We start from the raw sequence: 15,945 nt of genomic DNA, 5'->3' as shown, positions 1-15,945 counted from the left end.
CACTGTGGATCTTTCTCCAAAAGAAAATATAAATGTATTTCAACAGATATTTTGTCAAATATGTACTTGATCAACTCCTCTGTGGGATTTCAGGATTGCATCATATTGGGTATGATAACAGCAGCAAAACATAAACTTAAAATTAAATAATTCAGAGTCAGGATATTCAACATTTTTGAGAAAACCTGTTTTTTCCTTAATAAGGTGATATTATTAAGGATATATAAATTGCCCCTACATCAAAATAAAGAGAAAATACCAACAGTTGACAGAAGAGATTATTCATGGATCTATATTTATTCAGATTTGATTTGCAAACTCTGTTTTTGCAGCTGATTCTAAATGTTGTGCCGACCTCTTGTTGTCTCCAAACTCGTCCGTCTCTTCTTTAAATGGACTCCTCTGTTTGCTTTGAGGTCTCAGCTGAAACAAACAAACAATAAAATGGTTTAGTGGACATACATCACAAATAAAATGAAGTTCATCTAATGTCAGAGAAATGTTCCTCAAAGTGAGCCATGTTTTCTTATATATTCAGAGCTGTTTTCATGAAGTTACCATTGACACTTGTCTCTCGTCTTTTCTTCTTCTCTCTCGTTGTCGGTCTGTTCATTCAGCCTCATCCTGTCTGTGTCCTCTGTGCTGCTTCCTGTCTCCTCTGTTCTGTTGTTCAGGGCTTTTCTTTAGATTTCAGCTCCTGTTCCTAAAGAAAAAAAACAAAAAAAAGGAATCAAAAAGGATCCCATGCTGAAAACAAACATTGTGTAGGAATCAAACTCACCTGTTTTAGATCCCACCTGTCCGCTGAGGGAATGAATCAAAGAGACGCTGGGACATTCAATGAACCAAAAAGTTCATTTTGATGAAACAAAATGTAGCTCACATCACATGACCTGATATTATGTGACATCATTAATCATCACATCACATCAGATCAGATCACATGACGAGACAACATAACACAACACAACGTAACACACAAAGACACAACAAGACACAACACTGCACAACAAAACAAAACACAAACAAGACAACACATCACAACAGAACATAACACACAAAGACACAACAAGACACAACACTGCACAACAAACAAGAAAACACATGACATGAATAACACCACATAATATGAAGGTAGATATGTTACAAAATGTGAGAGCTTGTAGAATGAGATGTGAGAGCTTGTAGAATGAGATGTGAGAGCTTGTAGAATGAGATGTGAGAGCTTGTAGAATGAGATGTGAGCTTGTAGAATGAGATGTGAGAGCTTGTAGAATGACATGTGAGCTTGTAGAATGACATGTGAGCTTGTAGAATGACATGTGAGCTTGTAGAATGAGATGTGAGAGCTTGTAGAATGACATGTGAGCTTGTAGAATGAGATGTGAGAGCTTGTAGAATGAGATGTGAGCTTGTAGAATGAGATGTGAGAGCTTGTAGAATGACATGTGAGCTTGTAGAATGAGATGTGAGCTTGTAGAATGACATGTGAGCTTGTAGAATGACATGTGAGCTTGTAGAATGACATGTGAGCTTGTAGAATGAGATGTGAGAGCTTGAAGGAAAAAAAGTTTAAGTTTAAAGTTTTTTTCTATTATCTTTTACAACCACAACTCTCCAATTACAACTTCTCAAATCTGCAGCTACAACTGCACAAACTACTTTTCTCGCGTGAATCTGTGCTGCTTGAGTTTTGCAACACATTTTGCGAGACGTCTGTAGCAAAACAAATTTGTACTTGTAGAAATGCGCGGTCTCGGAGCTACTGAAGGTAATCGACGCGAACACAGGCGAATGTCAAACATGAAACTATCTTCACCCCGGTACCTGCAATTCCTCCCTTCTGATTGGTCAATCCCCTCCCCCGCCCCCACACACACACACGGGAGAGTGGGGGGGAGGGGGGCATTTCCACAAGTACAAATTTGTTTTGCTACAGACGTCTCGCAAAATGTGTTGCAAAACTCAAGCAGCGCAGATTCACACGAGAAAAGTAGTTTGTGCAGTTGTAGCTGCAGATTTGAGAAGTTGTAATTGGAGAGTTGTGGTTGTAAAAGATAATAGGCACAAGTTATTAAAAAATGTCATTCTACAAGCTCTCACATGTCATTCTACAAGCTGTCACATGTCATTCTACAAGCTCTCACATTTTGCAACATATCTACCTTCATACATAACACATAAACACAATATAATATAGAAACATAATATCTGAAAAAATCAAACAACACAACAAAATACAAGACAAGACATGACATGAATAACACCACATAACACATAAACACAATATAGTACAGAAAATCAAACAACAACACAACAAAATACAAGACAACATATGACGTAATATAACTCAACATTACATATTTACACAATAACACAACATCATGTGAACATCACATTAATATCCCCTGACTATGTTTTCAAGTTTCCAGTTTTCTATTGTTAAGGTCTTAAGAGCCAGAGTTTACCGTATTTGGATGAGAGGAGGAGTCGAAGAGGAGCAAGAGGTTACCAACAGAAACGTATCAAAAAGTTAGCAGACAGTCTGAGCCCGTTGTTAGTTGATGAGCTGGTGAGGGAGCTTTCTGCCAGAATAAGTCGACAACAAACCTGAATCTCAAACAAGAGCTGCAACAATACATGACAAACACTCAACAAGATTCATGTTCAGTGAGTAAACACACTGTTATGTGCCTACAGCGAGAACAACCAGAAGTTCATGATAACATGAATAGATGCTGTCACTGTGCTAGAACTCATTGGTTTGTTGCCTTTTTAAAGCCTGTTGTTACCTGGAGACACAGGTGCATTAGAACCAAATGCCAATACAAGAAAAGACCAAACCAAACAGTCTGGACAAATAGCTAGTAAACACAATGTTCATGACATTAATGTAGTATGAGACTGAAGTTATCTAAGATACAAGAGTTCATAAAACAGCAGACTTGCCCATTACCCGCATTCATTTCAAAGGTTGGAGCAGCAGGAGAATGGCAGGTACCAGGAACTAAAAGTAACAGGTTTCTCATCACACAATCCTGATAACCATGCAAGAGCCATTACAATTCAAACAATGTAACAAGCCAGGTACATTTAGATTATGTTTTTATCATACTTCATATTCAGGTTTTTGTTTAATTTCAAGTTATTTCTGATGTGACCATATGTGGACATGAGGAGGAGGAGCTTGAGAGGAGCAGGAAGTTAGCAAATGTCAAGTTATCAGACCAAAAGTCCTTACTTCTTATTAATTCATTAGCTGCTAAAACAGCTAGTTTCCAGAATGAGTTTCTACATTAAGTGATAGTAGGTGATAACATCACAAACACATCACAACCATAGACTGTAAAATTGACGTAAACACCATGATATAACCCTCGCTTTTGTTGCCTTTTGGAAGCGTTTGTTACCTGGAGCCACAGGTGACTTGAGGAGAGGGTGGAGCTGAGGAGGAGCGCTACATGAGAACAACTTTGTGCAGGAGATGTTCAATATAATGCTATTATAGAACTCAACGAGTAATAGAAGTCATTATTTTGTTGCCATGAGACGGAGACCTGGAGACGGAGGTGACCATGTTTGAATACGACGGTGGAGCTGAAGAGGAGCGAAGCGCTGGCAAAAGCCAAGTTACACGACCAAACAATTTAACAGTGTTAAAACACAGAACAACACAATATACCAAGCACAGTGAGCAAAGACACTGATACCACGAGCACAGTGTTCAAATAATTCAATGAAATCCTGGGTCTTTCATTTTCACATTTTTGTGATTTTTGGAGGAGAGGAGGAGCTGGTGAGGAACAAGAAGTGAGCAAATGCCAAGATGTCAGTCGGGACCTCTTATTAATTCATTAGCTGCTAAAACAGCTAGTTTTCTTCACATTATAGAAGAGTAATAACATCACAGCACATCACAACCATAGAGCGTTAAAATGGATGTATCCACTGTGATGTAAACGTTGGTTTGTTGTCTTTTTAAGCCTTTTGTTACCTGGAGCCACAGGTGACCATGTTTTGAGGAGAGAGAGGAGCTGAGGAGGAGCGCTACATGAGAACCACGACGGATGCTGGAGATGATTATTATAATGCTGAAATATATTTTTGAAATTCAACTTTTTCTTCTGTGACCATATTTGGAGGAGAGGGTGGAGCTAAAGAGGAGCGAGATGTTATCAAATGCCAAGTCATCAGACCAAACAGGAAGTGCCCAAAGAGCTAAAGAGAGAAAACTACATCACACATCACAACCTTAGTCTGCAAGAATATCTTATCTGAACTTAACTTATCTAAACTTATCTAAACTTAACTTATCTAAACTTATCTAAACTTAACTTATCTTATTCTATCTTATCATATTCTACTCAACACAGGAGCTTATCTCTAGTGAGGACGCTTCCGTGGAGGCTCTCCTTCCACCCATGTAGCCGGTCTCTTCTGATGATGCCTAACAGAGGAGGAGTGAGAAGAGGTGGGGGAGAAGGGGGGAGGGAGAGGAGGGAGAGGAGGAGGTAGAGGAGGGAGAGAAGGAGGTAGAGGAGGGAGAGAAGGAGGGAGAGGAGGGAGAGGAGGAGGGAGAGGAGGAAGATGACGCTTCCATGGAGGCTCTCCTTCCGCCCGTGCAGCCGGTCTCTTCTGATGATGCCTAACAGAGGAGGAGTGAGAAGAGGGGGGGGAGGAGGGGGGAGGGAGAGGAGGGAGAGAAGGAGGTAGAGGAGGAAAAGGAGGAGCAAGAAGAGGAGGGAGAGAAGAAGGGAGAGGAGGGAGAGAAGGAGGGAGAGAAGGAAGAGGAGGAGGTAGAGGAGGGAGAGAAGGAAGAGGAGGAGGTAGAGGAGGGAGAGGAGGAGCAAGAAGAGGAGGGAGAGAAGGAGGAAGAGGAGGGAGAGGAGGAGGTAGAGGAGGAAAAGGAGGAGCAAGAAGAGGAGGGAGAGAAGGAGGGAGAGGAGGGAGAGAAGGAGGGAGAGAAGGAAGAGGAGGAGGTAGAGGAGGGAGAGAAGGAGGGAGAGAAGGAAGAGGAGGAGGTAGAGGAGGGAGAGAAGGAGGTAGAGGAGGGAGAGGAGGAGCGAGAGGAGGAAGAGGAGGAGCGAGAGGAGGAGGGAGAGAAGGAGGGAGAGAAGGAGGGAGAGAAGGAAGAGGAGGAGGTAGAGGAGGGAGAGGAGGGAGAGGAGGAGCAAGAAGAGGAGGGAGAGAAGGAGGAAGAGGAGGGAGAGGAGGAGCGAAAGGAGGAAGATGACGCTTCCATGGCGGCTTTCCTTCCACCCGTGCAGCCGGTCTCTTCTGATGATGCCTAACAGAGGAGGAGCGAGAAGAGGGGGGGGAGGAGGGGGGAGGGAGAGGAGGAAGAGGAGGAGCAAGAAGAGGAGGGAGAGAAGGAGGGAGAGGAGGGAGGGGAGGAAGATGACGCTTCCGTGGAGGCTCTCCTTCCACCCATGTAGCCGGTCTCTTCTGATGATGCCTAACAGAGGAGGAGCGAGAAGAGGGGGGGGAGGAGGGGGGAGGGAGAGGAGGGAGAGAAGGAGGGAAAGGAGGAGGTAGAGGAGGGAGAGAAGGAGGTAGAGGAGGGAGAGAAGGAGGGAGAGGAGGGAGAGAAGGAGGTAGAGGAGGGAGAGAAGGAGGGAGAGGAGGGAGAGGAGGAGGGAGAGGAGGGAGAGAAGGAGGTAGAGGAGGTAGAGGAGGAGGTAGAGGAGGGAGAGGAGGGAGAGAAGGAGGTAGAGGAGGGAGAGGAGGGAGAGAAGGAGGTAGAGGAGGGAGAGGAGGGAGAGAAGGAGGGAGAGGAGGGAGAGGAGGAGCGAGAGGAGGAAGATGACGCTTCCATGGAGGCTCTCCTTCCACCCGTGCAGCCGGTCTCTTCTGATGATGCCTAACAGAGGAGGAGGTGGGGGAGTAGGGGGGAGGGAGAGGAGGAAGAGGAGGAGCAAGAAGAGGAGGGAGAGAAGGAGGTAGAGGAGGGAGAGAAGGAGGTGGAGGAGGGAGAGAAGGAGGAAGAGGAGGGAGGGGAGGAGCGATGGGAGGAAGATGACCCTTCCGTGGAGGCTCTGCTTCCACCCGTGCAGCCGGTCTCTTCTGATGATGCCTAACAGAGGAGGAGTGAGAAGAGGGGGGGGAGGAGGGAGGAGGGAGAGGAGGAAGAGGAGGAGCAAGAAGAGGAGGGAGAGAAGGAGGGAGAGGAGGGAGAGGAGGGAGAGAAGGAGGGAGAGAAGGGAGAGAAGGAGGGAGAGGAGGGAGATGACGCTTCCGTGGAGGCTCTCCTTCCGCCTGTGCAGCCGGTCTCTTCTGATGATGCCTAACAGAGGAGGAGTGAGAAGAGGGGGGGGAGGAGGGGGGAGGGAGAGGAGGAAGAGGAGGAGCAAGAAGAGGAGGGAGAGAAGGAGGGAGAGGAGGAAGAGGAGGAGCAAGAGGAGGAAGAGGAGGAGGGAGAGAAGGAGGGAGAGGATGGAGGGGAGGAGGGAGAGGAGGAAGATGACGCTTCCGTGGAGGCTCTCCTTCCGCCCGTGCAGCCGGTCTCTTCTGATGATGCCTAACAGAGGAGGAGTGAGAAGAGGGGGGGGAGGAGGGGGGAGGGAGAGGAGGAGGGAGAGGAGGGAGAGAAGGAGGGAGAGAAGGAGGTAGAGGAGGAAGAGGAGGAGCAAGAAGAGGAGGGAGAGAAGGAGGTAGAGGAGGGAGAGAAGGAGGTGGAGGAGGGAGAGAAGGAGGGAGAGGAGGGAGGGGAGGAGCGACGGGAGGAAGATGACGCTTCCGTGGAGACTCTGCTTCCGCCCGTGCAGCCGGTCTCTTCTGATGATGCCTAACAGAGGAGGAGTGAGAAGAGGGGGGGGAGGAGGGGGGAGGGAGAGGAGGAAGAGGAGGAGCAAGAAGAGGAGGGAGAGAAGGAGGTAGAGGAGGGAGAGAAGGAGGGAGAGGATGAAGAGGAGGAGCAAGAAGAGGAGGGAGAGAAGGAGGGAGAGGAGGAAGAGGAGGAGCAAGAGGAGGAAGTTGACGCTTCCGTGGAGGCTTTCCTTCTGCCCGTGCAGCCGGTCTCTTCTGATGACGAGAAGGAGGAGGGAGGAGGAAGAAGAGGAACAAGAGAAGGAGAAAGAGGAGGCAGGGGAGGAGGGGAGGAGGGGGGAGGAGGAAGATGATGGAGAGAAGGAGGGAGAGGAAGGAGGGGAGGAGGGAGGCGAGGAGGGAGAGAAGGGCGGAGTGGAGGAGGGAGTAACAAGAGGAGCGAGAGAAGGAGAAAGAGGAGGCAGGGGAGGAGGAAGAGGAGGGAGAGAAGGAGGGAGAGGAGGAAGGGGAGGAGGGAGTGGAGGAGGTAGAGAAGGAGGGAGAGGAGGGAGGGGAGGAGGGAGTGGAGGAGGGAGAAGGAAGAGGAGGGGAGGAGGGAGTGGAGGAGGGAGAGAAGGAGGGAGTGGAGGAGGGAGAGAAGGAGGGAGAGGAGGGAGGGGAGGAGGGACTGGAGGAGGAGGGAGTAGGAAGAGGAGGGGAGGAGGGGGAAGGAGGAAGAGGAGGGAGAGAAGGAGGAAGAGGAGGGAGGGGAGGAGGGGAGGAGGAAGAGGAGGAAGATGAGGAAGAAGAGGAGGAGCTCACTTGAAGGTCAAGGTTGAAGCAATTAGAGGGACAGGCAGGAGGAGAAACAGAAGGGGACCTGGGTGGAGACGGTTCTGGAGAGCTGGCTGCTGCAGGGACCCTCCGCAGGATGAGCCTCGGACTGGTCTGATCCGGGTCGTGGACAGTCCAGTGGGAGCACTAAAGACAGAAACAAACCAACATTTCAACATTCAAAGTCTGAAGTTATAAAGAACATTCAATAAGTGTTCCTTTAAGTCATTCAAACAAACACATTTCTACAAGTATTTGCTGTAATTCATATTTGTATTGTTTTGTCAGCCTATATGTTTATTGTTGGTGTGATGTGCTTCACCTATCAAAAGATCAAAGTGCACACTCTCAAAGATTGATTTTGGATAAAAAATGAATTATCTGAACCAAACTTCTTTCACAGTTTCCTCCACAACACAATATTAATCAAAAAATTGAGGATTTTAACCAGTAAAAAGATAAGTCAACATAAACATAAAAAATAATTTTACTGAAACATCAAGTTGTTAAGGATCAGTGATTTACTTTAGGGTTTAAAAAAAGATTTCAATCATTCTTGAGATGAAATACAAACCAACTGTTGAGTTCAAAGGAAACAAGTGAATAATTACCTCTGCAGGAGAGGAAGGAGAGCGAGGAGGAGTTACAGGCAGGGACCTCGGTGATGAACCTCCTGAAGAGCCGGCTGAAGACGGGATCCTCCTCAGGATCACCCTCGGGCTGGTGTAGGCCATCCTGAATCGCTGGTTCGTCTAAAAGACAGAAACAATCCCAAAATGTAAACCTCTGATAAATTGAAGAATACGTTTTCTAAAAAATAAAGTCCTCACATCCTCACACTATAAAGTTATGACCAACAATCAATAATTCTTCATTAAATGATTAAAAGTCACATTTCTATGAGTATTTACAGTAGAAAGTATTTCTTTAATATCTATATATTGTTGGTTTAATGTGTTATTAAAGTTTACACTCACATAGATTCATTCAGGATCAAAATTAAACCATTCCTGAACCAAACTACTTTCACTGTTTCTTTCTCAACACAATATAAATGAAATAGACTATTTGAGTTTGAAAACAGTTAAAGTTTCATCATTTAGTTTTTATAAAGATCACGACAGAAGCAGCTGCTGACATTATTATGTTTTCATATTTAATTTACTACATGTTTTCATATTTGTTTGTGACAAAAAGTGAGTCCATGTTATCTTATTGAACTTTAAATAGAAACGATCTAGTTTTATTCAAATCATCAATCTTACGTCCTGCATGCTCAAACACTTGTTGAGGAGGAGAAACGTTTTCGATTAAGATCTTTTGTGAAGAAATCCTCGAAAATATGAAACTTTTAAACCACTTTGGATATTTTCTGCTGTCTCTGAGTTTGTTTTTGTTCGAATAAATTCATTTTCGTATCTGGTCTATCACCATGACAACCATGGAGCAGGTTACTATGGAGATTTAAAATGCTGTTTACGTTTTAAATATAGCTAACTTTATTTTAAAAGTGTATTTAAGCTAGGCTACAACATGTAAATTAAAAATGAGCTAGGCCTCTCCTAGACAGAAATAACAGAAATAAAGTTCATGAATTAAGAGCCTAACGATGAGAAAATAATAAAGGATGAAAACTGAGACAAACGCACATCAGTCCAACATCTGGGACAAAGTTAGACTACTTTCACTAGTTAGTTATTTATTTGTTGTCTATTTGAACTCGACCTGGTCTGAAGCCTTAAATTAAATTGTGTTACTATTTTGAGTTTGTGTCAAACGTCTGTCATGTGTAGGCTAATGTGAGTTTTAAATGTAATTTAATAAACTTTAATCGTGTCGACAGTAAAACAGTTTTATTCAAAGAATCAATCTTACGTCGTCCGTGTTGACACTCTTGAGCTTCGTGATGATGTTCAGTCAATGTTTGGAGAACAAAAAGTCGTTGATGAAGATCTTTGTCCAAGAAATCCTCCAAAATATCAAACTTTGAAAGCACTGTGAATATTTGCTGCTGTCTCTCACTGAGATTTGTTTCAAAGTACTTTGAGTTTGTTTTTGTTCGAATTACTTAATTTTAGAATCGTCTCCTAGCAACCTGGGTTACTATGGAGATTTTAAGTAGCCTACACATTATTTATTTGAATGTAGACTATTTTTTTTTTTTTTTTTTTTTTTTTAATATATAAAACTGGAACTTATTTTTAGCCAATTATTATTTTTTTTTGTCAAATCATTTCCCCCCCAATCTTTTAGTCTTTAAATTGAGTCTGCAGATACGGACTTCTAAAAATATAAAACACCGTTTTTCTCGATTTTATCTGATTAACCCCCTCTTCCAAAAAAGGACACCAGATGGCGCTGTTCTTCAGGTGGTTGAAGTATCTGTGAGCTCTGTGCTCCACCCTCATAATATTTATACTTAAAGGCTGACCAAACCACATGTGTTTACAATCCCCTCTACTTATCTTTGTGTGGTAGGCCTATTTGAACATGTCTTGCTTTGATAAAGATGTGGCTGCCACTTTGATTTCTAAGGCTCTTTTACAGACAATCTAAAGCCTCAACACACCTAAAGTGTTATCTCCTTTACAACAAAAACATACCAAAGTGTTTTTAAAGAGCAAGCACTTAATAGTCTTTGGTTTGGTAAACTACATTACAATATATTCAAAATGGTAAATGGACTGGACTCACAGCACTTTTCTAGTCTTCTGACCATGAAAACACACACTGCATGTAGCCTATAACATTCCCCACAGATTTGTTTGATTTTTTTTCCCATATTAACCCTTCCATGCATGAATTATGATATCAGGTAACCAGTTTTTTTTTTAAATGCAATTTGCAAATTTAGGTCATGCAAGGTGACATTATTATTTATTTTATTTTAAATTCATAACTCTGAAGAAGTTACAGAAATTTCCACCAGAGTGAACATGATGCAACCCTAAAATAAAAAAAGAAATACTTGTAATTATTTATTTTGGAGTGCATTAACTTTTCATCTCATAATTCCAACTTTTTATCTCATCATTTCGACTTAATATGGGCAATAAAACAAAGTTTAAATTTTTATATTTTTAACTGGCGGAAATGGGCTTCCATAGCCTGATTGGATTAAATATTAGATTTCACTATGCACTTTTAATCTAAGTTTATGGCACCATGGGAAAGCAGGGGCGGGGTTTACCATTAGTAAAGGAATTCAACCAACCAGGGCTCTCCAAGTATTAAAATCCCACAATGGCTATTTAGTTTTTAACCCTAAAATTGATTCTCCTAGTCTAACATATATAATTGTTTTCCAACAATGGGAAAAAAACCTAAACTGTAGGCTATTTAATTAACTGTAGACCAAAAAACATTGTATAAATAATCCAGGTCCAAGCACTCAGGATGGTTGGAAATATATAAAAGGCCTTTAATTCATTGGGCTACAAACATTAAAATACATCAACGCATATCTTCTTCAGAAGGCACAAGCCGATACGTGTTGGTGTTTATGTTTGTAGCCAAATGAATTAAAGGCCTTTTATATATTTCCAACCATCCTGAGTGCTTGGACCTGGATTATTTATACAATGTTTTTTGGTCTTAAGTTTTCCTCCACTTTTTTAAGTTTTCCCTTCCATGAGCACCGGCATTTGAGGGATATCAGAAGCACTCCTGTTGTCTCTCTTTTTCAGAAGCTTTAACATGTTTGATAGTTAATTATCTGGGTGGCTATGTGTCCGCGGTAGAGTGGATTGCCCTCCTATTGGAAGCTTAGCAATTTGATCCCCAGCCCCTCTGGTCTACATATTAAAGTATCCTTGGACAAGAAACAGAACCCCAAATGGCTCTGAAAGACACAGTCTGCATTGTATGAATATGTGTATGAGTTATAGGTTGTACAGTATCCTTGGATGGCAGTACATTAGTGATTGTGTGTGAAAGGGAGAATGTTTTTTTTAATGTTTTGGAGAAGTTTTGAAGCACCTTGAGTGGTCAGAAGTATAGACAGCCACTATATAAGTGAAGTCCATTTATCGTTTAACTCATGTTGTTTGTTGTTAGCACAAACGATGTATTTGCTAACTTGCCTTTAGAGCCAGTTATCACACTTTAATACAGTTTGTGACCACAAGGAGGCAGTCTGTGACTAGAATGAAATCATTCTTGTGCATCTGGAGTGAGTGAGTGAGTGAGTGAGTGAGTGAGTGAGTGAGTGAGTGAGTGAGTAGAGTGTATCTCTACATTACAATAATATGGGTTAGTATGTTTAACTATTCTGATTTAAAAGTCTGGGTCTGTGTTTCATTTTTGCAGATTGCTGTCTCCAGTAATGCCTTATTCCTGAAAAACCAAGAATCCGAGGGTCAAAGCACGATTCTTTTTAAATTCTCCAATGAGAAAAATGAAGAAAAGGAGCCTCTCCTGATGCAGTATGGGACTCAATACTCCTCTTAAGAGTCAGTCTTCCAGCATGCTGTGGCTGCATGTTAATCATGTAGGTATTTTGCAAAGGAAAATACAAAATTATAGTGATAAAATTCTCATCTCACATTCAGACACATTATAAATAAATGTAGACACAAATGGATGATTTGTGCACAACACATAGCCTCAAATGTAATTTGAAATGTAAGTACTCCAGCAGAGTTGGATATGTTCTGGTCTAAGCTCTAATTGTGTCACTAATGTTCAGTGAGCTGAAACGAGAAACACCTTGTGATTTTCTAGAAACTAGATGATGGCAATCAATAAATGTGTGAAAGAGGAAAGTCTGACATTCAAATGTTCTCATAATAAATGAAGCGCAGCTCATGTTTAAACAATGACTGTCTATTAAACAAGCTGTGAATTGATGTGGTCACAATCATTAATTTAATGTTTTTATATTGATGTTGAAATGTGAGCCTTTGCTTCAAAGCTCAGAAGATGATTAGATGTGTTTCTTTTTTATTTTGTTGTCAGTTCTGATGATAAATTCATATTTGTTGTAGATGCCTGTTCAAACATTCCTTTATTTTAAAATGAACATATATGTAGTGGAGGTGTAACTCAAAATATAAAGTTATTGAACGATAGTTAGAGATTGAAAGATAACAAATACTATCATATCTAGCTGTCTGATCAAGTCACTACTAAGGGTTAACTTTCTGTTGTTGTCTTTGAGTGAGTTTGATGAGTTTGTAAGTGAGTCAATCGGTGAACTCTATGAGTCCGTGAGCCGGCCAATCCAAGTACCAACGCCTTATTTGCTGCATATTTTCCTACAAAAATGAAATCATAGGATGGGTTTAATATGTAGCCAAACCCCCTTGTATTCATATGTCATGTGTCATAATTTCTACATACCTCACTGAAATCACAGTGAGGTATGTAGTTCATGTAATTCATGATAGCAAAGATAATACCTATATCTCTTAAGATACTCTTCAGAATATAGAAGACCACCAGTCACCATGGCTCAAAACATCAGCATATAGCTCTTTATAGATGCTCATACTGATTTATATATTTTCATATGAAAGTCATGCATGTCTCAGTATTTTGCTGTCTTTATTTTTTTTATTGTATTTTGTCGTAGCTGTCCTGACCTTGTCTGTTTGTTTTTTGTCATGTATGTATGTATTTTTTGTCATATGTCCCCAGTTTGTCACGCTATTGCACCTAATAATAAAAAAGGACCTTTTTATTCCAATTGAACTACTGTAGCTTTTTCTTTTTGAAAATTCAGCATATATCCACAAAACACAGGACCCTGCTTCAGATGGAAATGTTTCCCCGTAGTGAGTTAATATTGTGACACTGTCATAGACATGCAATGGACTTTTTTTACATTTCAGAATGATGGTTGTTGTCTTACATTATGACTTGTGACATTTTGATGTAAATCTGACTTTCTATCTCAGTTACTTTTTTTATCACACTATTTTGACTTTAGCCTTTCTCATTTGGCCAACGTGACTTTTTATCTCGTAATTTGAACTTTCTTTAGGCCGACCATGTTATGTTTTCCCATTGTCTATTTCCTATTGTGTCTTAGTTCCAATCTACTGCTTACATGCACTTTCCTAATATCATGTTCCAAACATAAAGCTGGATCCTCTCCTTAAACCACATGATATTTAGACATGTATCCTTTATTTGCCATGTAAACATGTAATTGATCATTTTCTCCATTATTTTGCACATTTTAATGCAATTGGTCTGGAATGTCCTGGACTTGTACAATCTTTTTCTTGTAAATTAGAGCTATGACAGGGGATATTTGTTACATAAGTTTATTTGTTTTGAACACAAAGAACATCTTTGTGTGTGTTGGAAAGAAACCAGGATTAAAACACGAATAATCATTTATTTGACTTTGTTGTTGAAAAGAGTTCCTGAAGATGGAATAGACCTTTTTTTTTTGCAGCAAATATTCTCAACGTGTCATTAAAAACACTGTGTTTCACTGCATTGGATCCAAAGATGGATTTAAGGATGTTATAAACGACCTGTGTCTTTAAGTGTGTTATATGCTACATGAAAAGTTCTCAGGTCTCAGTTTGATTTGAAACGGTTTGTGAAACATTATCCTGGAGAAATGTCAACTTTCATCAAGTCGAAGTTAATTTGTATAACACCCTGGTAATTAAAGTGCAGGGATTTCTCATTATATGGAGAACATTTTTACAATAGCTCAAATGAATTGTCATTATTCAAAATGTTGTATTGAAGGAGCAGTGCTGAAAGACAAAATAAATGTCTGGTGTGACGAGCTCTCCACACCGTGCTGCTTGTTTGTTCTCTGTTACAGGTTCAGGTCAAGGCGGGGTCGTAATCAGGGGATGAGCTGCACCTTGGCCCGGTGTAGTCCTCATCCATATAATCCTCTTCTCAGGACAGACGCTCTCTCTCTCACCTTGTTCTCACATTTGATCATTGTAAATAAACGTGGTGTTATTTTGGTAGAGCTCGTCTTCGACTCCTGTTGTTGTTGCAGCCTCAGAGCCGGGTTGTAACAATGGAAAGAGTTTCTTCTTTCTTCCATGTTTTGATATCGTTTGACACAATACAGACACAATTACTCTCCACTGTGGATCTTTCTCCAAAAGAAAATATAAATGTTTTTCAACAGATATTTTGTCAAATATGTACTTGATCAACTCCTGTGGGATTTCAGGATTGCATCATATTGGGTATGATAACAGAGAAAACCTGTTTTTTCCTTAATAAGGTGATATTATTAAGGATATATAAATTGCCCCTACATCAAAATAAAGAGAAAATACCAACAGTTGACAGAAGAGATTATTCATGGATCTATATTTATTCAGATTTGATTTGCAAACTCTGTTTTTGCAGCTGATTCTAAATGTTGTGCCGACCTCTTGTTGTCTCCAAACTCGTCCGTCTCTTCTTTAAATGGACTCCTCTGTTTGCTTTGAGGTCTCAGCTGAAACAAACAAACAATAAAATGGTTTAGTGGACATACATCACAAATAAAATGAAGTTCATCTAATGTCAGAGAAATGTTCCTCAAAGTGAGCCATGTTTTCTTATATATTCAGAGCTGTTTTCATGAAGTTACCATTGACACTTGTCTCTCGTCTTTTCTTCTTCTCTCTCGTTGTCGGTCTGTTCATTCAGCCTCATCCTGTCTGTGTCCTCTGTGCTGCTTCCTGTCTCCTCTGTTCTGTTGTTCAGGGCTTTTCTTTAGATTTCAGCTCCTGTTCCTAAAGAAAAAAAACAAAAAAAAGGAATCAAAAAGGATCCCATGCTGAAAACAAACATTGTGTAGGAATCAAACTCACCTGTTTTAGATCCCACCTGTCCGCTGAGGGAATGAATCAAAGAGACGCTGGGACATTCAATGAACCAAAAAGTTCATTTTGATGAAATAAAATGTAGCTCACATCACATGACCTGATATTATGTGACATCATTAATCATCACATCACATCAGATCAGATCACATGACGAGACAACATAACACAACACAACGTAACACACAAAGACACAACAAGACACAACACTGCACAACAAAACAAAACACAAACAAGACAACACATCACAACAGAACATAACACACAAAGACACAACAAGACACAACACTGCACAACAAACAAGACAACACATGACATGAATAACACCACATAATATGAAGGTAGATATGTTACAAAATGTGAGAGCTTGTAGAATGAGATGTGAGCTTGTAGAATGAGATGTGAGCTTGTAGAATGACATGTGAGCTTGTAGAATGAGATGTGAGCTTGTAGAATGACATGTGAGCTTGTAGAATGACATGTGAGCTTGTAGAATGACATGTGAGCTTGTAGAATGAGATGTGAGCTTGTAGAATGAGATGTGAGAGCTTGAAGGAAAAAAAGTTTAAGT

The 15,945-nt window shown here is 41.1% G+C and overlaps 2 long non-coding RNA genes across 2 annotated transcripts; both read right to left on the bottom strand.

The window, feature by feature from the left end:
• Window positions 1-276: 276 nt before the first annotated feature.
• Window positions 277-1,075, bottom strand: LOC132955867 (uncharacterized). Its single transcript, XR_009665960.1, has 3 exons — window positions 782-1,075; window positions 559-703; window positions 277-423 (listed from the first exon to the last, which is right to left on the bottom strand). It is a non-coding gene; the product is annotated as an uncharacterized LOC132955867 (long non-coding RNA).
• Window positions 1,076-14,857: 13,782 nt separating this feature from the next.
• On the bottom strand, window positions 14,858-15,685 carry LOC132954956 (uncharacterized). The gene is made up of 3 exons (XR_009665876.1): window positions 15,363-15,685; window positions 15,140-15,284; window positions 14,858-15,004 (listed from the first exon to the last, which is right to left on the bottom strand). It is a non-coding gene; the product is annotated as an uncharacterized LOC132954956 (long non-coding RNA).
• Window positions 15,686-15,945: the final 260 nt, after the last annotated feature.

This window comes from Labrus mixtus, chromosome 21 (genome assembly GCF_963584025.1).
Source record: "Labrus mixtus chromosome 21, fLabMix1.1, whole genome shotgun sequence".
NCBI classification, from domain to species: Eukaryota; Metazoa; Chordata; class Actinopteri; order Labriformes; family Labridae; genus Labrus; species Labrus mixtus.
Note: the sequence above shows the minus strand (reverse complement) of the source record. Positions and strands in the feature narration are given on the sequence as shown.